The sequence below is a fragment of the Macrobrachium rosenbergii genome, chromosome 45, assembly GCF_040412425.1.
Source record: "Macrobrachium rosenbergii isolate ZJJX-2024 chromosome 45, ASM4041242v1, whole genome shotgun sequence".
Classification (NCBI taxonomy): domain Eukaryota; kingdom Metazoa; phylum Arthropoda; class Malacostraca; order Decapoda; family Palaemonidae; genus Macrobrachium; species Macrobrachium rosenbergii.
In genome coordinates, this window is record NC_089785.1 from 32138824 (window position 1) to 32162826 (window position 24003).

General features: G+C 37.6%; 1 protein-coding gene across 3 annotated transcripts in view; it reads right to left on the reverse strand.

The window, feature by feature from the left end:
- Positions 1–24003, reverse strand: part of LOC136829877 (uncharacterized) — a 79262-nt gene that overhangs the window by 22606 nt on the left and 32653 nt on the right. The gene's annotated exons all lie outside the window — the stretch shown is intronic.

The window sequence follows — 24003 nt, forward strand, 5'->3', positions numbered from 1 at the left end:
AATAAAAGTGGAGCTACAATATAAACAGTGGGTAAGTCCAACTTTGAAATGACTCAAATCACATTTACAGCTTGACTGTGAGATGGCTATGAACAACAGAAGGAGTATGGTCCTGTATTTTTAATACACCTACTTCTTGATGCATCTTTGTGCTGCATTTTCCACAGCAAAAAATACAGTATATAGGGAAATCAACTTGAAAAATGAGATACAAAGAGCCGTCCTAAAAATACATAGCCATATTTCCATGTGCAACACAGTATAAGTAGTACTAAAGCAAGGCTTTACACTCATCTGCTGGAAAAAGGGTACAGGGTAAGGCCAGGACTAGGCTAAACGAGACTTTCTGGCACAGATGTCTAACTCCATTAAAGGAAATCCTTGCCTACAACTCTTAATGCCAATGAACCGATGGTTTTGCTGTCACTTCTACAATAACTGTAAATTAAATTCATTCTAATCTCTAAAGCTACATCCCAATTTTACATATCACTATTTGACATACTGCTCTTAAGACGTTTCACTTAACACAGTAATTGTTAAGGTTCTCACCGTTTTTACCACTGCCTGAATCAAAGGTAATCCGAATCAGCAGCAACCCTAGCCTTACCTCTCCTCTTTATTGTCTGCCTCTGCCAGAGACTGCTGTAGGATGACTATCAACAATGGCAGTTTTGAGATTATCAGCAGTGTTAATTAGGCCCCCAGCCACACTAATGTATACTTTCAGCGCCTTACTTTCAAACAATTCCCCTTGGTCATTTCATCATTCTACCAAGCTTACCTTTCTTGCTCACCTTTTCACCCTTTTAAGGAAAAAGCCTTAAGACTATTTCTTAAGCATAGTAAAGTGATTTAGTGGTCTGGTTCAAATGTACTTTCCATTAACAATATTGTAATCGAAACCATTAAGTGACTTATGCAGAATCTGCACGTTTTGATTTGCCGTCAACTTTTTATGGACTTATGCTAGAGGCTTTACTTTGCTAAGTTTTGGCTTCCAACTGCCATGACAACAATTTTATGGGTACACTGGTATACAAGATTGATGAGTGTGTAGTATTACAACTACCTATCTTTTACCATCAGACCTAGACATCTTCTGACTCAATTTTAGCCACACAGAGAATTATACTTTGCTCATCTACAGAACTACTGAAATATGGATAAATGAACAGCCTTTCTCATTTGTGGCAAAGGGGAGAGAAAAGATGCAATGTTATTGTCAATGTTAAAAAAAAAAAAAAATCAGTTACCATAGAAAAACTACAAAATAGGAATATCTTTATCTGGTGTTCTCTTAACCACATGCAGTGAACCTAAGCTACCCTACCCAAGTAAGACAGTTAATATCTAGTACAGTAATCAGTCACACTAACAAGTAATTACATCAGCACTGCAAAAAATTCTATTTAATGAAGTGATTGTCTCAAACATTAATCACAGTTTCGTAAAAATTACAAATCAGAGGCGGAATTAAGAGATCTGGGAAAACTATTTTACAATTTGAAGAATAATTCATCATTATTCTTTCAATTTCTATCTTGAAATCAGCTGGCATCAACAATGCAACTATCAAGGACAATTCTCCAACTTATTTACAAGGTACAACAGTTCTGGTTTACTTAATAATTTTTTGTTCAAGGTGAATGAACTCAGGCTGATTTGAGAGAGAGAGAGAGAGAGTATACATCTTTTTCATTTCTTATTACTTACAACAAAAGTTTATTAAGGGTTTGCACAGTATATGTAAAACTTGCTAAAGTTTAACGAGTTGAAGATGTTAATACTAATAAATCCATGTCTAATGATTTTAATTTGTACTTTTTTCATTTTAAAATTTATCTCTTCAGTCACAAAATTATTCTCCCAAAATACCCCATTATAACCCTCCCAACTATACGTTGATTCAATTTTAACACCGAATTCCACAGGGCAACATATGCTTCCTGCAGACATCCACCAATTTAAAGTAAATGAAATGCATTCAAACACTTTCTATTTTTGTTTTACACAGTGTTTGAAAACTTACTGCACAGGCTCCCAGTTGAATTATAAGGCAGACAAGAAGGAAAATCGTGGTCTTGCCAACTGCAAAAGAGCATGGAACCTCCTATGATATGTACTTTTTACCAAAGTGTCTGATTTCTACTGCTTCACAAACCAAATGTTTGTGTATGTGCACTGGATAGTGCGTGTAAAAAAAAAAACTAAGGTCAGACTGGGGTTTTAGGCAGTTTGACAAAGTAGACACATGTGCAGAGTGGTTTTATTGCTTTAGTAATAAATTTTCAGTGTCAAAAAAGTTGCAGGTTCTTTCAAAATCTGATAGTTGGGAAAGTTGAAAATGCTGTGGATTCTTGTAAATATTTCACGAATTGTTTCCAAACTTGACATTTGTAGTTGGTAGTAGTTTGACCATCAATGTTAAATGATTTAACTGTTAGTGTTGACCTGTGTTCTATATATCCCAGTCACATGGATTATTCAGTAAATATCCATGGGTCCAATGAATGTGACAAATATGAAGACAGGACAGATTTACTTCAGCACAGTATTCTTTCCGTGTGGAAGAATGCCATAATCAAATGACGGGTCTGATCTGTTATAATTTATTCCCATTCATATTCATTACTCCAAATAATTTGCCATTCATGCAATCAGTGGATTGGACCCTTTACTGAATCTCAAGGTGTTCTCCATTTTTCTGGATCAGTTTGCGACTTCTTGTTTCATATATGGACGAGCTTATCGCGGTCCTGTTAACTAAAGTCTTGCCCCATCTGCCTTCAACAGTGGCCACCATGACCTCTCCTCACAGATTTTATGCTCTGCCTTTAACCAAGATTAATCCACTGAAGAGTGGGGCCTCTTCCCAAACCCATTCAACTGAACCTTCTGGACTCTGGGATACCTTCTTGCATACCTGGCACTCCTTGGACCCATATGAAGGCTAGATTCAATTCCTCTTAGGACAGCACCATGCTAATGCAAAACTCAGATGATGAAACTGGAAGATTTACACGTGCTCCAGGGCAATACTTCCTTCACAGAGATCAACTGGGTCTATGATATCTTCTAGATAGTGGATTTCCTGGCCTCTTTACAAAACATTTTTTGTTGAAAAACAGGTCTATTTCCAAGACCGTTGCAAGATAACCTTACCCCTATTGAGTTGGCTGGCTGGGCAGAGTTCTTGGTGGTTCTAACTCCCTACCACCTCATCCTTTCTCTAGATGCACCTTGGTTCTTCACATTTAGTACACTTAATGCCTGCTAGTGAATGTGATGTTGAGAAAAAGGAATGCAGCATTTCAAGCCCTCTCTAGCCTTCTTTCTGCACACTGATTTTTTTACTTCTGATTCTACGGCTCCTGATACATTACAAAAGGACTTCATTCCTGAGTTAATGTTTACATGCAATTCTACCTGGGCTACTATTTTTGGTATGGGTACTTCATCTTCATTAGTCTCATTTAGTTTCCTTTCCAATTTTTACCTTCCTGTTAGCACCAAAGACTCTTCACTCCACCATGCTCTCAGGACTGTGGTGCCTGTGGCTGCTTGGACTTGCTGTCAAGGCTTGTATCTGTGGCACCATCTGGATGGCTGGCTGAATTTAGTACCTTCCACGGAGGAGCTGAGCAACATCAAAAGATATTCTTCTGGTGATGCATCAGTCCTTGTGGCGCAGGTCAACCTAGAGAAGCAGGACCTGGTGCCTTCCACACAGGCAGTTTATCTAAGGATGAAGAGTTCATCTGCCCCTTAAGAGGGCAAGATTTATTTCCAGAACACCATTCAGGAATTCCAGTGTCATCTACGGTCAGTTGCAGAGTCATGGCAGGTCCTTGGAGAAGTTGGTTTCTTGTGTTCTCTTCTGCACCCGCTCCTTCAACTTTAAGAAGCATTTTGTTAAAATGCTATCATGTTGCAGTATATCTGGGTTGCCCAACTCAAGAGAGATTACAGTACCTCAAGAATTAGCAGGATGACTGTAATCTAACCAAAGAAGTTCCCCCAGTTCTACCAGAACTCAATCTGCTGATGTTTTCAGATGTTTGAGGGGGGTTGCATATGTCAAACCTTTGGTGGAAGCAGGTGGTCACCCAAGAATTAATGGAGGCAAAACAAATTCTTATGAGTTGCGGGCAGTCTTTCTACGCCTCCAGTCATTAGTGACAACCTTGCCTGCAAGGATGGACATGGTCAGCTTTTTGGCTACTATCAGCTGAGATTTTTACTTGGTAGAGGAACATGTGGTGACCAGTGACAGTATTTACCCAGGTAGTTTGCAACAATAGCAGACACTCCCAGCAATATCTGTCAGATTTTTCCATCAGAGTAGCTTCTGCAATGCCCTTGCACTTGTGTGGTTGTACACCTTTAAATCCCAGACTACCACTTCGCTGCTCTAAGCAACCAAACCCAATGGCATGGACATTGGATGTAACGCTTCAGGTCTACACTTTTACCCCTGACCTTCCAAATCAGGCATTAGCAAAGTTTTGAGCGTTGGCAGACTCCTCAGCGATTTTAACTGCCCCCTTCTGGCAACAGTAAAAGATTTCCTGAATGCTGGATTTTGTTGACTATTCAAGGACACTTCCTATTTAGAGGAGGGTTTCAGTCATACTTCATTGATTTCACAATCATCCCAGTCATTCCATTTTCATGCGAGATTATCCAGCACAGTCTCCAATAGAATGGGTTTTCACAAGTTGCTGAAGCAGCTACTGCCACTCCTTTGCAGGTGTTCTACAACTGGGTTAAGTGGGCAGGTTTACTGCCTGGTGTAATGATCAAGGTATTCCATACCAAGAAGCTCTCTCTCTCTATAAGCTTGTAAGCACTACATGTATGCTGTCTCTCAGGTTTTCCTTCAACATGATGTTGATGTAGGTAATGTTTGTGACATTCAGACCTGTTTCATCATTTTGTTCGGTCAATCCTTTGGACCATGGTTAAACATCCCAAGTTGCGATTTGGATTTGGTACTTAGCCAGCCTCACTAGACCTCCAAATGAACCTCGGGATGATGCCTCTTCTGTCAGCGAGCTTTACGTCCTATCAGAAGTCTAACAATGGCCTCTGGTGGGACTTCTGTTTGCCCAGAACCTGTATCCATGACTTAATCCAAAGGATGGACAGACTTTCCCTTTGCAGTCTTTAATTCTCATCAAGCTCCTGTTTTCGTCACTGTACTCCATCCTAAACAGTGATTTTGCCTTTTGTGATAATGGGTTCATAATGAATAAACAATGCTTTTACAATAAAACATGTTTTTTTATAATAGCCCATTAATCCTGAGTTTAGCATCCTCTCCCAGTCCCCATAAGCTTTTCATGGATGCGACTGGCAAGAGAGAATATGAACTAGTGTGGAAATGGAGTGTGGCTTGGCACTGTTCTGTGAGGTGCATCTTCCCAACTGATGTGACTGGAGAGCCATTTGCACGGAATGAGACATTATAATTAGTGGAGTATAAAAAATGTGTTTTCTAATGCTATTCAAACACCCTTTTGATCTGGTTATAGTAAATGACACTTTGGTTGCTTTATCAGCAACAACAACTGCAATGGTCAGGAAACTGCAAGTATGAACACTTGAGCCGATCAGCTCTGACTTGGAAAGGAATAGGGATTATTTTTGAAAAAATGTCTATTTGAACTTTTGGTAGCATCACTCACTTGAATCTTCACTGTACATTCTATAGTCGCAAGTTCAAAAACGTATAGACTGTGGTAGTTCATTGCATTCAACTAACAATGATTTGGTTGGAAAAACTGTAAAAGCTCCAAAACAGATTCTAAGCTCTTCATTATGAATAGAGTCATGGTCTTCACAGCTTATTCTGGCTCTCATCCATTTAATATCCAAAATCCATTAAGGTTCCAAGGGGCACATCATTCCCCAATACCCAGCCAGGGACCTTTAACTTAGCCAAAACTGCTCAAAGTGACATTCTCTTTCAACAAAATATTTCTGTCCATCACCATCTGAGACTGTGCAGAAAACTGAAGTCTGATACAGTAGAGCATCTGCATCCACAGAGCATTCTACCGAGGTGCAAAATTTTCTATCTGCAAAATATCAGATGCTTGGTTCACTTACAAGTAATAGCTGGTAATTGTACTTTAGTTTTATTCATTAACGTTTTATATCCCTTTTGGTTCCTTCCGCACGAAATGTGCATACAGCACAGACTAAATATTTTTTATGCTGGAATTCTCACCATTCTGGCAAGAGCTATGAGAAAAATAAAATTATGACTAAATGTACTTAGCATATATAAAATTTTCTGTACACATATGAAGTATATGCAACATATACTTTCTAGAAACGAAAAGCTCATGGGGTTTTGGGATGGGGGAGATCTGCTTTGCATGGCACACTGTAGATGATATTCAAGATTTTCTTCAGCATCCTCCCACCTCCATTGCTTGCTGCCTTTGACTTCTCATCCATTTTTGCTTGTCTCATCACACAAAGCTGTCCAACTTCTTTATCTTCCTTACAGCGTCAACATTTATTCCACAACAACAATAATCCTTTGGGTTTCCAATGTCAGGCTTAAAAATGCGAGCTAGAAATTTGGTTAATGTATATATACTAATTTTTAATACTTCACTAATGGTATTATGACGAATGTAAAACAATCCTGCACTAATTTACATGTAATTTTTATCATCTCATATATAGTGGGGCCTCAAATTGAAAGAATCACAATTATAATTTTGCCAATTAATGGACACAACCATAAAATCTTGCACATTAACCCCTAAACCTCTTGGCTACATTGCATCAATGGTTTCTTGTTACAGTAGCATCAGCCATGAATCCTTTGGTAGATAAATCACTTAAATTGCACCTCTCTCTCTCGAGATAAATCATTTAAATCGTATTTAACCTCTCTAGATAAATCACTTAAATTGTACTTTTTTCTCTCTCTCTTCTTTTATGATTAAGTGATCGTTGTTATATTATACAAGCAATACAGGCAGTCCTCGGTTATTGGCAGCATCGGTTAACGGCAATCTGGTTGTACGGCGCTTGTCTAGCAACACCAATTCCTGGTTATCATCGCTGATCACCGGTTATCGGTGCCGATAACCAGGAATCAGTGCTATTATCGCTGATTTTTGGTTATTGTCACGCTGTCGGGAACGGAACCCCGCCAATAACCGGGGACTGCCTGTAATCATGAGCTCAAAGCCAAATGTGTCTGTCAGTCACACTAGTTGGAACTTTTTATCATGAGGGACGCAGGGTGGACAGGTCCCATGAAATGTCGAACCACCAATATATGACGAGGTAGTTTATGACGTAACTGCAGGCAGTTCCCGGTTATCAGCGGCCTCGGCTATCTGGTTTTATGACGCTTGTCTAGCAACGACGATAACTGGATTTTGGGCATCGATCCCTGGTTATCGGCTCCAATAACCAGGGATTGGTGCTCTTATCAGTGATTTTTGGTTATCGTCGTGCCGATGGGAACTGAAGGCCCGAACCCTTAACCGGGGACTGCCTACATCTCTCTGCTCAATATAATACTGAATTAATTTCTATTATGTAAAAGCTATGAATGTATATAATGTGGGACTATATGGTTATCATGAAGAAATTATGTATGTTAACTTGAAAAATAAGTTCTAGGTTTGGATCATCTCAATGATTCAGGTAAAGGACAAAAAAAAAAACTTAAATTGAATGGCGAAAGCTGTCAGGATAGAAACAAGGCTTTAATACTGTAAACAGCACTTCCTGTGAAATAAGGTATTAATTTTGGGATAAGGATCCAACCAGAAGATGAATAGCAGATAAAAGTTCTATACAGGCAGTCCCCGGTTATCGGCGGGGTTCTGTTCCCAACGGCGTGACGACAAACCGAAAATCGGCGATAATAGCACTGATCCCTGGTTAGTGGTGCCAATAACCGGTTATCAGCGCCGATAACTGGTTATCAGCGACGAAAATCTGGTTATCGTTGTTGCTAGACAAGTGTCGTAAAACCGGATCGCCAGTAACCAAGGCTGCCGATAACCGGGGACTGCCTGTAGTGACTGCTTACGCAAGTTATTTTAGATCCGGTGCTTTGAAGGTTCATAGCCTCAGCATATTCACTATTGGGAGGAATTTCAATTCTTCAAGTACATTTCAAGGTGTTAAGCTTTTTGCCTTTAATGTCTACCAATTTCATTATTTATGTGGATTCTGTATTTACTTATTTCTAAGGTTCTTAAGGAATTTTCTTTGATGGCCATCTTGACAATTCAGTTTCTTGATTTGACAAGAATAATTCCTGTTTTCAGTATCAAAAACCGTGAACAGCTTCCATTAACAAAATTTGTATTGTTGAATTTTGCTCAGTTTAACATTAACAGATACTGTATATGGTACTGCTTGTCATACGAAAAAATTAAGTCTAAGACTCTCTGGTATCTTTTAAATACGAGTAGAAATTGGAAATAACAGATGTCAAAGTTGGACAGGCAGGTGACAAAGAAACCAAAGAGAATGGAAGCAGTAAAATGCAGTAAGCAACAGAACAGGGAGGGGAGGGGTTCAATAGAAGGCTGCAAAGAACCTCCTTTAGTACTGCACTAGGTTTCAAGGTTAAAATCCTGCTACCAAAAGCCAGGGCACAGTTCCATAGATATCCAGGTACATTTCATGCAAAAGAAAGCAGAACTGGTAAATGTCTGCAGAAAATACAGTGTGTTAGAATTACTTCACCTCACCAATTACGTCACAAATATAAAAGAATATGCGTCAAAAAAATTAAGTCATACAAACAACCGGTGCTGCTAACTTCAAAAAGGGCAAAAAAGCCAAATACTTTTTAATGTTTTTATTAAACACTTCCACCAGCACTGAAACAATGCCAGTTTTAGTTTTAAAAAAATCAGTAATATATATTACAGCTGTATGTGATGACTACCTGAAAAATACATGAAATCCTGCTAACTAATCCTGGAAAAAACTAATTTTTATCACAACTGCAAAAACCATTGCTACAAACTGATGGTATGTGCTAAATTGAGAAGCAAACAAAATGATCTTGCATAGCATCCTAAAGCAAATCCAAACAAGGGCTAACTTATGTGAACTTTTTCTGCAAAGGTTTTAGCTGCACCAACTCATAAGCACAGCACATTAATCTTTGAAATATCCAGGATACTTAGAAGAGAGAAAGATATTCAGTAGAAGAGTAAGTGAAATTTTTATAGTGTCACATGTGCTGTTGTGCCAATCATATCAAATAAAATGTCTAGTGCTAACTAATAACAGATATATGCAGTCAAATTGGAAAAGAAAAGTATGAACAAATATTGCACATAAATTACAATGAATCACACAGTAAATATAAACAAATTATATGAAGCCTCCATACTACAGTATAATGTACTATCAACATAACACGCCCTCCCTAAGTTTCATTAAACCCTATAAAGAGCAGATTATTGTTTTCATCTAGTCTTTTTGAGCATTCTTGAATTAGTCAGACAAAACTGAATATGATTGTATATGGTTAAACATTACAAATACTGTAATGAAAAGTGATTAAAATCTATTTCTGTACATGATAAAATTTTTTCAAGTCCTGGAAATTTTATGTAAGCTACATCTGATTTCTGAAACAATTGTAAAACACTGCCATGTCTTTAGGTTATCTGAAGCATTACAACTAATATTTGAATGCAAATACTGTATACTTAAACCATGAAAAATACTTGCTGGCCAAATTAGTTTTGCAAATGTCACACAGGCCAGTAATTCATTAAATTTCATAACACAACTGACAAGTAATATGTATGTCTGAAGGTGAAAATTATAATCTTAATAATGGTAATTTGCTTAACAATTAACCATTATATAGCAGAATAAGATATAATAGTTACAATTTCAGATTTATTACTCATTCACTGAATATTTTAATTATAAAAAACTAGTAAAATGATGGAAAATTAAGTTCTTTATATTCACATGCAACTTCTACTTTCTTGTCCCTCTGTGAAAAGCTTAATAAGACATTGTGACTGGAGTTATGGTTAAATACTTGTAGACACTTTACGCTTTAACCCAAATTCTGCAATGATTTCCATGTCTACATGCATTCATGATGCTTTAGACTGTTTACTATCCTACTCATATGCTATTTTACAAGGTATTATAATGTTTTAGATTGTTTAATATCTTATCCATATGCTATTTTATAAGGGATTTCAAGTCCTAATGAAATGTAATATTAACCCTTTTGTTCCCTCCTTTAAAATTCTTACTGTCATATTTTCCTCTTCAACAGGCGTGTCTCTTGCATATTGCCATCAACCATCAAATAGCATTCTGAACTTTTAATGCTAATGGAAGGGTTTATGAACATTCTTAAGGATTTATTTATATACCGAACAGCACAAAAACATTGTTTTGCTGCAGAGACATTTAAAATATGAGGACTACGTGAACCATACATTCTCATGTGAGGTGTTGTAGTTATCTGCACAAATCAACATTCTATATGCTTTCTCTTAATAAACATAACATTTGTATGTAATATACATACAGTACATATATCAACTTTACCTGGCTTACTACATAATTCTTTATACTGTAAATATATATTCCTTTAGAATGGATAGATGCTTTTGTAGATCTACAAGTGACATGTGACTACGCTTTCCAGATTGATGACATACAATCAAAACCTTCCGTTTAATGTACTAGGAACAACAATTTCAAATTTAGCTGAGAGGAATGTATACCTTAGACAAAGGTTTAAACAATTAAAGAGCCAAAACTGACATTCAGAACTTTTCTTTACGTGTATGTTTGACTATTAATATTATGGATCATTTTGAAGGCACCAATGAACCAAATTTCTTGACTCTCCTATGTCTAAGTTCTTAAATGAAAGGTTAACACTGAAACAATACAAAGGTGAAGAAGTTATACAAGTAAGTGGGAAGACTAAAATGAGCAGATGAAAACGAACAGAATACAAAGCACCTGGCACGAAGAAATTCTAGAAAATAATTCTTTAGTACTACCTACAGTGTGCTGCACAAAATGTTCTCAGGGCAACAGACCCTACAATGGTGAACGCATGAACATAAGAACAATTCATTCAGTCTTGCCAATACTGTACAGAATACAAGTTAATTTACATTCTCACAACATATAAATTATATATAAATTAAATACAGACAAGCTCTCATCTCTGGTCACAAATGCTACATAATGGGAAGGAAATATCTTTATAGCTACCAATAATTGGGGACAAAACCCACACCAAAGCCAACATCATCATTATGCTAGCGTAAGGTTTAAAGTAGCTACCCATCAAAAGTCACAAGGAAAAATTAGTTTAATGAGACAGTGGACTCAAAGGCAGGGCTGGCCCGAAGGACTCGCTCTTTTGTGATGTGAAAACTCGAGTAATATTAAGGAAGTTGATGAGCTAAAAAAAATAAATAAATAAATAAAGTTCCACCTGCAGTGCGCTACACGAAGTGAAAAGGAGCCAAATGTAAGCAACTTTGAGAAAAAAAAAAATCCTATAAGATGAATCTGGCACAATAAACTCTAGTAATCTTATGGCTACAATATTATCAATGTTGTTGTTATTATTATTATTATTATTGCAAACTCTTTACAATAACACTTAACTTCAACTGGAGAAATATTTTTCACAATGATGTGCTTGTCATACAGGATATTACAAATTTCCAGAAAAATGAAAGGGCCAAGAGTATGAGGCTACAGTAAGCTGGAAAGTTGACTAATGTACCAACTTCTATTTTCTATCAACACCAACATATAAAAAGACTTTAAATTAGATTTTTTTTTTAAACTAACACATTCACCTCATGTTCCCCTCAGCACCTACAATATCCCAATGACACCACCTTTTGTCTCCCTGTAAGAAGACATGTATGAACTCTTAGGTACAGTAGGTACTAAGTACCCTCTTATTGGTCTGGTAGGCTATATGTGAAGTAGTGAGAAACAAATTGGAAATGTGGGCACATCAAATATGAATAATGGGTCTGTATGTCAAAATTAGTTTTATGTTTAAAAAATAAAATTTGCTTCATTAAAACCCATCAATCATATCCTGCCCATATCACCAATTAGGAGAGAGGTTCAGGATTGAAGACTCTGATAGTCTGAGTCTTAAGAATTCAAGAGCACACTTGGGCCTCATAGGAATTCAGTGAGGTACACTAAGCAGTCAAAACCCAATAAAAAGTTACATATAACCTCCCAATCTTGATTAGGAATAAAGGATGCATAAGAGATGATGTTAAGTCCAATGCATCTCTGCCACAGGTAAAAACTTTACCAGCTGCAACTAACAGACCAAACACCTACAATTTTGCTACAATCTTATGAATTTGGGCTGCTTGAATTCAAAATAGCCCAAACTTAAAATGCTCTTTTTAATAGACAATGAAAGAGATGACTTACTGTTCTAATAAAATAGTTCAATAACATTCCTAACTTTTACAATTCTAGTTTCATGTACAATTACATCATCTACCAGCTTCCTCTTCTGACAGGCCAGTATAGGCACAATAGGGTTAACTGCCTTGACCAAAACAATACAGCATTTCTGAAACTTGTTGCTCCCACTAGCCTGTAAACACGAAATACCTGAGTCACCACAGAGCACAAAATCATCTGCACTGACTCTGAATAACAAGCCATGAACAGCAAAAGGAGTACAAGTACAGCTGTTTGCAACTAACCATGAACTGCAAAAGGAGTACAAGTACAGCTGTTTGCAACTAACAAGGCATGAACAGCAAAAGGAGTACAAGTACAGCTGTTTGCAACTAACCATGAACTGCAAAAGGAGTACAAGTACAGCTGTTTGCAACTAACAAGGCATGAACAGCAAAAGGAGTACAAGTACAGCAGTTTTGCAACAATGTCCATAGCAAAAGAAAGACCTACAGATGTCCAACCACCAACATGTATAATTTACACGGTCTTCTTCAAAAGGTTCTGAGGAAAAGACTCAAGAAAAGGTTCATACAGCACCCTTGCAAGTCTTGCAAGAATCAGAGATTCCACTCAGGAGGTTTGCATGATGCAATCATGTCCCTTGAACTTTAAAACCTCCAATGACATTGAAGTCTCTTAGCACTGGTAGTAGTAGTCCATAAGTACAAAGAGAAAGCTGGCTGGATCAAAACAGTGCTACATACTTTTCTCTAGTAACTTTTCAATTCTTCAAAAATGTAATAAGATAAATTGAAATAAATGAAGATTCTAACACAATTTCCTTAATATATTTATTCATAAAACCTTACTGCTGTTGCAAGCTGATCAATACCGTAAGTTATTTAACCAGATCATAGGCAAAGCTCTGGACACATACGACTGGCCCAATTCTTTAAAAATCTGATAATCAGTTACGCTGTAAATGATAGAGACTGTGGCAATATTTACTTATTAATTTCCAAAGTTTGAACAGTCATATAAAGCGTTTTAACTGTTGCAGCTGACCTGCATTCTCTACATATAGGAATTGTGACCAATTCAAAGATGTGTTTGAAATTACTTCCAGGTGGCGCTCATTTTATTTGGAATAATGCCCCAATTCAACAACGGGATTACTCAGTTTCAATTTGTGAAATTCATCATTCCAGTGTTGCAATTTATTTAGGTGACTAATTTTTGGTAATGATACATCCTCAGGTGAAAACTACGAGAAGAGAGGCTGGATACAAGTGAAGATTCATGACAATGAACAAGGAAGAAGTTAAGTGGAAGGTGGAATTTCACAGAAGTCCTCAGCATCACATGGCACTGAAGGTGGTAATGATGATGACTGGTAACAGCAAGATTATTATTATTATTATTATCTGACATTCACAAAATTTCACATGGAGCAACCCTTAAATGTCCTCACCACGCACAACAAGCTTCCATACTAAAATGCCCATACAGGATGAGACAGAACACAGAGTATCATGTGAAAATAATAGATGGATACACACATGAACACACCTATACTGTAGCATTCTATCAATCTGAGAAGCCCACAAAATAAATTAACCCAGGAAAACACTGTATTTTAGCTACACTACTTCATCCCCGATCACTAATAAATGTGTACTGTATAAGGTTGGTGGCTAAGAGTATTTGCTTTGAAATGGCAATCAACTTTTTGGTCAATTATGCCCGTAAATTAATTTGTGTTGTGAATCTCTAATGTCCCCTATACCTTCGTCTGAACACAGCTGCTTTTGAAAATATGAATTCTCATTCCAAATATATGCTATGACAGGAATATCTCATATGAATGAAAATCCCCAAGGCTTCTGAGTGTTCTGAACCATTTCTTACTGACAGCTTATGCTCCATTCATCACTACAACTAGGATCTGCCTTGCATTTTAATACGCTTTTATCTACTTATCTACAGGTAGTGCTCGAGTTACGATAATTCGCCTTACGATAATTCGAGTTTACGATGGGGTTAGCAAATAATACCGATACGACAATATTTAGAAAATATTTTTAAATTTCGCGTGGGTGCAGGCAACAGCGTACAATCAGGCAGCGAGTGAGACCGACTTCTTTTCCTCCATCTCTTTATTCCATCTTCTAGTTAAAAAAAAGTAAGAGAATGATAAAAGTACTGTTGGTAACGTTATACTGTTGCGAAAATGCATACAGCCATAAACAACCAGACAAGAAACTGTTGTTTTGCTAATAACCGAATCAGATAACAACTGTTTTGCTTGTATTTCAACCATGGTATGGTTAAACAATTACCGTAGTTATGTTAAAAATGGCGTTAAGTATAATAGGACTGACATATTTTTACATTTTATCCTTATCTGCTTTGGAGAAAAGATCAGCAAGGAAATATACTGCTACAGTAAATTTAAGCTGCAAATTGTAGCGGAACCTGTGAAAACAATGTTCAAGCTGCTAATGACTATAAATTATCGTGCATCGGCAACATGGATGAAACTCGACCGTAAATAAAATTGGAGAGAAAGTATTTTAATCAAAACTACTGGGCATGAAAGAACACATATTACTGCTGTTTTCACGCCGATAAAAGATAATTATGTAAAGCTCGTATTATGAAGAAATCAAGAGAAAATAGCGAATGGAATCTTGATTTTTTTTTTTTTACACAAAACAAACATGCCCCTAAACAGCCAGCCGCCAACATCACCTATTAAAAAAAAAAACAGCTAAATTAATTTCACAAGGCATATTCAAGTTATATTTCGACTTAAAAACACTTTGTATAACGAAAAATATCCTTGTCCCATATAAATAAAGTATCTAGAACCAAGAAAAGCGCTCTGAACCGAGTTACATGCGGCAAAATAAACAGCATGTGATCGATTCCCAAACCAAAACACTGATTGCAATTTACAATGCAAAAGCAATATGAGAATATTTACAATTGGACACAGTGTAGTAAAGCATAACTTTTAATTTAAATGATCCATGGAAAAGATGCACATTCATTACTTTGATGTCTGTATAATACAGTGTCAATATGTGAAAATAAAGTACAGTATAATATAGGCTAGGCTACCATATATGATATACCAAAGTGTAGGCTAAGCCTTGTTTGTTATTCACTTTCTCTTCATACTGAATTATCATAAGTCAATCTGCATTGAACCTGCAGAATTAACTGACACTAATAATTACTATACTGTCTATGTATAGAGTATACTGTGCAGTGTAGACTAGGCTACCATATATGTATAGATGGTACTGTTTACCCTAATGTAGGCTAGGCCATATTCGAGATGTGATTTTTTCAACAAATGATGGTTTTTTTGGAACCTAGCCCCATCGTAATTAGGGCAATATCTGTATTTATTAATTTTTTTCTTTTTAATAAGTGAGATCTCTTCTTTCTGTTTTCCCTTTACTTCCTCTTACTCCTTCCCTATGAGCACCATATTCTTTGGAAGCTTGAATTTAAAGTAAATGGCCTCTGACGGCTTGTTCCATATGAATAGGTTTCATCTGCTGAATAATAATAATAATAATAATAATAATAATAATAATAATAATAATAATAATAACAATAACCGTTCCTAACATATTTCATTACAATTACTTAAAAGTATTTCATAAACTATGGAATCTTGTTTTATTAAAAAAAAAAAAAAATAAATAAAAAATATATATATATAAAATTTCTGACAAGCTTCTGCCACGGAAAATAAACATTGCTAGATTTAAAGTTTCAAGTAAATCTTTTTTTATTCTTTCAACTTAAGGGACTCATTTTCTTGCTAAAATCTATACGTTTTTAGTACTCCCTATATTTCTTTTGCTTTGTTTAACAGTTTCATTGACATTTCCAAATAGCGAAGAATTACCTTAAATTCCTTTTCAATATACACATGCATATCCTTAACCCTCTGTATAAAAGGGATATGGTACAATTGGTAACTAGAAAGATTCTGAAACAATTTGACAAAAGATATCAGATCAACTAGTTTCTCTAGCATGTACTAAAAAAGGAGGATTTCAAAAAGGCAAATCTAGAGGTACCACAGCCCACTGCCAAAAGACTTCTACTACATAAAACTCCTGTGCAGTACACTGAAAACATCAAAAAGGTTATTTTACCACACACTTAACCCAACCAACCGACTTATTTTTCACTATCCTGAATACATCACACCTGCAAATTTGTGGTTTAACAAAAACACATGGAGATCTGGGTTTTGGAATGGAATCTGAAATTTAGGCCAGAGGCCAAGTGCTGTGACTCATGAGGTCATTCAACGCTGAAAGAGAAACAAAGTAAAGAGGTTTTAAAGGTGTTACAGGAGGAAAACCTCAAAGCAGTTGCACTATGAAACAACTGTCAGGTGAGGGAGGAAAGTACGACAGAAGAAAAAAATATGAAAGAGGTACAGTAAAAGAAATGAAAGTGGTTGCAGCTGCAAATAACCTTCAGCAATGCCTACAATGAAATGCATGACAGCACTACTTCTACTCCCCTGTGGGGAGATCTGGCCGCTTACAAAATATCATACAATAATTGTAATGAAATTCATATTTGGGAGACTGGTGGATACATTTCACAAAGAGCTTACGGTTTTTGTAATACATGAAATTCCAGCCATACCATACACTGGAGTGTGGGCCTCCTAATTTTGAAGTGTAGCTCTGTGTACAAAGGGAGAATCTTACATCTATCATCATCAAGCACACAAATAATATGAATTAATCAAGGGATAATTTAAAATATGGCTAACAAAAATTCAATTTCCTACTGACCATCCAGCCACCTCTACAGGTGCAAACACATGATGACTACAGCAGAAAGGCAAGACAATTAATTTCTTCTTGTTGACCATTAAATTTTGTACACACAAATATATACTTAATCATAATGTAGAAAATTAATACGTATTCAGTGATTACACACAGTGGTTGCTAAAAACCTAAAATTTGCATTTTACAAGCATTACAAACATCAACTCAAATGTCTCTCTAAACCTCTGCAGTAGACTAGGAATTTTTCAAGTAAAAAGAGCATTCCTAAGAATTGTACATCTGTGATATGCGTAAAAAAATTATACAATACACATACACTATTATTACTTCACAAATGCCTCCACCATTACCATCTCTGCTAAAATTAACTCTCCTCACTGATATATCCTATGACCAAAGACTGTATTTGACCCTGCTATTTTGTCTTCAGATTCTCAGTCCCACAATAAGGGAAAAGGGCAGTGACCCCAGCAGACACTGGGAACAAAACTATCATCACTTTTCAAGCAGAAGCAGGATATTGCACAGTCAGTGAAGATGGCTGGGATTGTTTTGACGCTAACCAATCAAGGGCCTGTGGTTGTGCTTCACCTTATCAGAGGGAAAGTTTTAACTTCAAAAGAACCACAAAGAAAATCTTTTCCGGTGAGAACTGGTTCAGCAGTCATCCTCTGGATCCTTAAAAGACTACGGCCAGACCATACTCTAATTCACACAGACTCCACCCAATGTTGCAATAATCTTGTAACCCACTGACACCTCCATGTACAATTGCATTTAAATTGACAGAAATATCCACTGCTGTCCGAAACTTTCCATCAGTCTTTCTTGAAAAAGCAAGCAGTATTTTCTGTCTTCAAAGATGTCTATATCAAAACATGATGGGCTGTTCCCTCTACAAATGAGAAATCTGCAGCCTTCACAATTTAATAGCTGGGTTTTCTGATGTATCTGAGCAGTTCAAAAGGGAGACATCTGCAGAAGTGACAAACTCTTGGCAGTACTCCTGGTTCCTTGTAATCTCTTCACCCACAGCTTCTACACTGCTTTCTGGGATAATTGGGTGGAAATCAAAATATGCCTATTCTAATTGTAGTTCAATAATGACCATAATTTTCTAATAGACAATCAACATTATTCCTGGCTATACATACTCCTTGCATCTCTAGTACGATATTACCCATGACTGGAGTATTTTATCATGTTAACCAACTCTTGAGTAAAAAAGTTCATACTTTGGCTCCCCAAGTTTCAGTATCAACCCAACTTTCCAGACCTGTTCTCAGTTTAATATAAATGGGGACTGGCCACCATCCAACACTAAATCATATGACCTTACCTTACTGGTCATTAACAGCAACAACTTTGGTCGATGCCCCACACAAGAGCAATTCAAAGCCTGTCTTGCTAACTGGAACATCTATGACTCTGACCTTTCGCATAAACTCTGTTCTGGCAAGTACCCAAGACCTGGGTTTTTGGCAATACCTTAGTAAAGCATGCTATTCTGTTAAATTACATGAAACTCATATAAATGATGAGTGGTAATTACATGAAGATGGTAAAGATACTTGACAATGTCCGGCCCGAGGTCATGTAGATGCTAAAGGAAATGAAAATGGAGATAAAGCACCAATTTTGCAACAATTAGTGACTTGATCAAAATAAAAATTGCCTACAAAGATTATGTGACACCACTTTTCATTCATTACAGGTTTTGTGGAATGATGAAACAGACAATAACCAGTCACTGAGAAAATTTTTTAAAATATACTAGATGGATTGCATTTGAGTTGTAATGTACTAGAAAGTGACCATGACCCAGTTCCCTTTTAGTAGAGAATGCAATACAACAATGTCAAACACATTTGATCACTCAGCAATCACAAGATGCCTTGTCGTGCAGAACCAGTACCAGTCATGCCATTATCCAGAAAAGAATGCACAAACTCCAGTTATATGTATGCCTCCCAACACAGCATCTAAACATTCCATCGTGCAACTCAGTCATGTTAATGTATCCAACAGTGTTTCTCTCAGTCTCTCCCCTGCTCTCTTGTGTGTGCAAAACAAAACCTCTATCTGTCTTCCTTGGCAGGTTTCAGTCAAGTATCTGATTTCGCTTGTTTTAGGGAAGGGTGTGCTTAGCCAATAATTTTTCCTCGTCATTTTGTGATCCTTGTTAACTTGTATCAACCACTTTAGAATTCAGTGCAAGTGCATGGGGTTCCTGAAGTGAGAAGTTCCCTCCAATTTTTCAATCCCTTGAAAAGTTTTGCATTTCCTTGTGTGTCCTGGATTTTAATTTTAATTCTTCATTAGAAAGTTTTTGCTACATTTTAACATATTGTGAAGGTTAGCATAAGTTCTCTGGGGATGTGTGATCAATTCCTTCCCTGGTACAGGACTTGAATAATGTAAGGTGATGCATGTAGCTCCTTTATGCTCTCCCTGGGCAATGACACCAGCTTTTATGCAAGTTTTGTCATAAACAGCAGTGTTCTATTCAGAGTACAAAGCACAATTTGAGATATTTCATCAGATGATGAGTCACAGGTCATTGTCTTACCAGGGACTCAGCCATCCCTTGAAACTCCTACACAGAAGGAGGGCCAGTCCTCCCTCTCTCTGCTGCTCACCCCAGAATGAGATAACCCCCGTAAATGGCATGCCTGAGCAAGCCAGTTTCAGCCTTAGGGCCAGCAACCTTACTGCTTATAAGTCACCCTTCTCTCATCACTTCTGCCACCACATGTTCATGCAGTTTCTTCACTGGGCTGCTTCCTCACCAGTCTGTGGATACTGTCTTTATGAAGTGGATTCAGCAACAGATTGTTTCAGTGACTCAGGCCAAACGCTGGTCCACCCTGTAACAGACCCAGTTGACAGAGCCCCAACCCTCAATTGCAGCTCTAACCTCCCCTCCAGATCCCTGGTCATTTTCCTCTTCCAACAGCACTTTCATAGCTGTTGTGGCACTGTCGGCTTCCAGGATCATCCCTCTTCCCAAGATAAATGGGACCCACCAGAGGATCTGAATGCCCTGCAGGATGATTTCTCATTCAGGGAGGCCCTGGATTATTTGTTGCATTTTCAACTGGTGAAACTACGTCAATAGGGTTTTGATTTGCTGTTGCCAAAATCACTTTCAATCATTCCAATGGAACAGACACCATACTGAGAAAGGACCTGGGAACTATGAAAGGTAACCCTTACTTATTCATGTAGCTATCCCAAAGGCTGATATTTTATAAAATACAGAACTGCAAAGCCCAACCTAGAAAACACTTGATGGCACCTTAAGTAACCATCCAGGGTCACAGCCACCTTCTCACTAACAGCAGTCACCCTTCCCAATATGACAAAGGCATTTGAATGATTCTGTACAATCAATTTCTCTCCTGAATTGGCTGGAGTGTATCTAATAGACAACTCCTCACCAACAGATATCAGGATGCCTGGTAGTCCATTCAATAACAACTCAATAACAATATTCCCCTACCTCTTGGACAAAATGATGAGGAGGAGTAACTTGGACTTCAAGGACCAGTCTAACCAGGTCTCCCCAGGCTAACCTTTTCAAACAAAGGATTTTGAATGCTCCGAACTAATCCCCTTCCTGAAGACCAAGAGGGTGGTTCTCTTTGACAGAAGGCCCTCTTACTATTAAGATGGCATCATGCAGCAAAGGAAGTTTCCCTTTCTAGAAAATCCTTTTAGCAGAAGAAGGTAAGATTGCTATTCCTCACATTCCAGACAAGGTCCCACTTCTTGCCACACTTCAACAACAAGCAGGGGAGCAAGACCCATTTAAAATCCCCTGCAGAAGGAAACAAGAGATGAGACTGGTCACCCTCCTCTCCTGCCCCTCCTCCTGGTGAATGATTACCTCAGGATAAGTGGGAGGACTATCGGCTTACTGGAATCGAGCCCTGGGTGTTGAGGGTCCTGCAACTGGCTTGTTACCTCTCTCTCTTAGATACAAACCCTTCCTTTCTCTGCTGCTATTAGTTTTGTTCCTATTCTATGGAATTGGAGAAATCCAAGGACCTTGACAACATGGCCCATTCTATGTTGAGAAAGGAAGTCGTTGAAGATGTTCAACCAACATTACCTGGCATCTACAGCCACCTATTTGTGGTTCCAAAAGCCTCAGGAAGTTGGAGGCTGGTGATAGACTTGGCTCACCTCACAAAGTTCCAGACATCTGCAAGAGGATACTGAGACTGTTGCGTACCCCACTGTTAACCTTGCTTATGGTGTCCCTACAACTACAAAATGCCCTTATATTGCTCCCCTCAGTCCCACCAGGGGCATGTGGTAAAGATGCAATTCAAGTATGATTCATAGGTTCCATGACATGTTAAAACACCCCCTCTAACTTCAAGTATTGAAATTATCCACCATACCTTCTGAGAGAGGATTTAGAGGCAGCAACAGTCACTCATACCTTCAGAGAGGATTTTTTGAGGTAGCAACAATCACTATCAACTACTGACTTCAAAAGATCAACAACAAACCCTCAACAGTGGAAACGCATCAGGTTTAACTCTTGATATAGCAAAAACAATGCTTCAGCTATCTCTATCAGTCCTTGAACTATGGACTTTCTCATCTTCCTCAGAACCACTGATAATTCGTCCTTTACAGCTCTAAAGGATATATATTGGCCCTTTCGTGGGCACTACTATATTGGGGCGTAGAATGGGAGCAAACAGGGACTTGTCAGCCCTGATCAGCCATTTCAGCCACTCAGTCACAGACTGGTAGCCAAACTACCCAGTTGGGGCTCGGCACTAGTTTTAAGGAGCTTAACCAGGCTGCTTTATAAACCCCACTGCTGGGCCTCTATCAAGAATCTGATGAAAAAGGCTGGGTTTTTAAAAGCCTTGGCCTCGTTGACTAGTTGCATGCTGTCAAAGAGATGGTCTTTCATCTGCCTTTCCTTTACTCACAACTTTGTGACAAAGACCCAGTGGGCAAGCCCAAAAATTGTCCCAACTCCCCCCTTTGTGATAACAGTAGCAGCTTTGACAGCAGAGAATGAGTCTCAACAATGCCCCATGAGAGTTATGATGCTTACCTTGTGAGGACATGTAGGGCAAGCTCTACCACATACAGGCTGTTCCTGAACACTGGAATGAACAAAAAACCCTTGTCTCTTAGAGCATAGTTTCCTGAAAGGCTTATAAGGTCTGAACAATCTCCACCTCAGTGGCCTTCAAGCACAATATGAAACTGACAACCATTCTGATGGTGGGTCAAGTGGGAATATATAAGGGGCTCACTAATACTCTTTCCACTCAGCTTTCCCCCTTCTGTGGCATCCTCAAGAGAGCAAGAGGCCAAATCAACCTCACTGTTAAAGCAAGTACCCAGCCTCAAGGATCACCTCCCTCTGCTAAGTACAAACCATTGCTCCTTGGAGGATGTTTAAAGCCAAAGAATTGTCAGGTGTCTACTTGGAATATATTCACCTCTTGGATCACAGCCTTGCTATGTTGGGGGAGAGCTTTGCTCACCCTCCTGCCTGAATAGAGATCCAATCATCTTAGGATTAATGGGTTCTAATGAACAAGAAATCATATATAAAAAAAAAAAAAAAAAAATTCACTTTTTCCATACACACCAGTAGGGTACAATGGAATGTAAGTGGATGTGGAGTATTGAGAGAAATCCAACTAGTTAGAGCGCATGAAATAATTCTAAGACATAGAAGTGTCTGTATTATAGTTTTACATGGAGTAAGGCATCTTATGAATGGGTTTGTACAAACATTACAATTAAAGTCTCTGAGTCAGCTGTGTGATGGATAAGCTTTCTGAGACAGGTAGTCTGACCAACCTTTTTCAAACAAGACTAAACCTGAGATACCAAGCTTCCTTGAGTAAACATGTTAACATGAGAGAGTAAAAACTGTTACCTTACTGTTCACTTTTCATAGCTCACTGTTACCTAATGCTGCTCCCACAGGACTATAATATCTGTCACAGGTCTCATTAATGGTCAGGGAATATCATATTCCCATGGCACCTGGCACTTGAATAATCAAAAGGGGCATTATGGAAAACACTTTACTGCAAGGCATATATTTAATGGGTGTCATCCATTCAAGTTCTGACTAAACCCCGTATCAACTTAACTGACTAAACCCACTATTAACATAACTATTCAGAAGACCAGCAACAACAAAATGAATCATTTAAATTATGTCGAGAGATTTTAGAATTTTTGTTTTTATGAACACCATTACTACAAAGCCAATTTAAAGAACGCACTCACTCAAGCATGGGGATTTTTATGAATAACTTGTCGTATCTACTACTAAAATACTGGTAACATCCAGTACAATGAACAACTGGGCAGGCATAATTGTACTAAAAAAAACACACACCCAATGAACATAAAACACAAATCCCCAGTTTTCTATTAATTCTATGTACTGTATTAAATGATAAAAACAGATGGTCATTGCTAAAAACAAATGATATAGTCAACCAAATGGGCTACATTCTAAACTCTCACATGATTGTCCTGGAGTGCTTGTCCTTTTAAAATCATCTTATCTGGCAAACTTTTAAATGTAATAACATGATCAGATTTGATATGATGAATATTCTAACACAATTTTCAATGATGAATTGGATAAAAAAAACTTGTGATTCATTACTGGATGACATTAGCACAGTTGCACAAAACCAAATTATCTGTTAAAACTGAA